The sequence below is a fragment of the Sinocyclocheilus rhinocerous genome, unplaced genomic scaffold (genome assembly GCF_001515625.1).
Source record: "Sinocyclocheilus rhinocerous isolate Xijiao unplaced genomic scaffold, SAMN03320098_v1.1 scaffold514, whole genome shotgun sequence".
Lineage (NCBI taxonomy): Eukaryota > Metazoa > Chordata > Actinopteri > Cypriniformes > Cyprinidae > Sinocyclocheilus > Sinocyclocheilus rhinocerous.
Window position 1 is genome coordinate 131,650 of NW_015658605.1, and position 952 is coordinate 132,601.

The following is a 952-nucleotide window of genomic DNA, read 5'->3' on the forward strand; positions in this document are numbered from 1 at the left end:
AAAACAGGCAAGGCAAGACTAGACTAAACTAGGAACTATGAAAAAGACAAAACTATGACAATAAACTGGCTCCGTATAGCAGCTAACACTAGGAGAGTGGAAACCGCAGAACAATACTAGAGACCAAACAGGAAATGAACACGGAATGGCTTGGTAAAGTAGCTAACACTTGGTGAGTGAAAAACGCTAGACACTACTCGGCAACTTGAGCAGGATCTGGGTGGGTGTTATATAGTGTGTGTAATAGCTTTCAGGTGAGCGTGTGATTGGTTACAGCTGTGTGCAATCAGTGCAATGGATGATGGGAAATGTAGTCCAGGGTATAGTGTAACAGTCTGTGTAGTGTGAGAGTCCATGTAGTGAGCGGGTGACCTCTGGTGGTGAATGAACGGAAGTTCGTAGACCGGATTCGTGACACCAGCAGGTGCACTGATAATAGGCCTAAATGTTCTAAAACCTAAGACCTAAAGTTCTGAACATCAAAAAAGTCCCTTAATCATATACACGCAATATAAAAAGCACCATCTCCATCACAAATTATAAAAAAAAATGCAGACTCATTACTTTTTTTTCCATGTCATAAATATTTTAATATAGATAAAACATTGAAAGAAGTTTAATATTTCAAGATTTCGAGTAACAAAAAGCTCCTCTAAATTAACGATTTATGGTAACACTTTAGTTTAAGGACCAATTCTCACTATTAAATAGTTAATTATTAGCATGCATATTATATTGGCTGTTTATTAGTAGGCTACTTATAAAGCACGTATTAATGCCTTAATCTGCATGTGGTGTATAAAGTACCTGAAAGCCATACTCAAGTAAAAGGACAGATATCTTACCAGAAAACGAATGACTGAGTCATTGAGCTTCAACAGATTCATTCAAACCGCTGATTCATTCAGGAACAAAGCATTTGACTGTGTTAATGAGTGAATCACTGAATCAT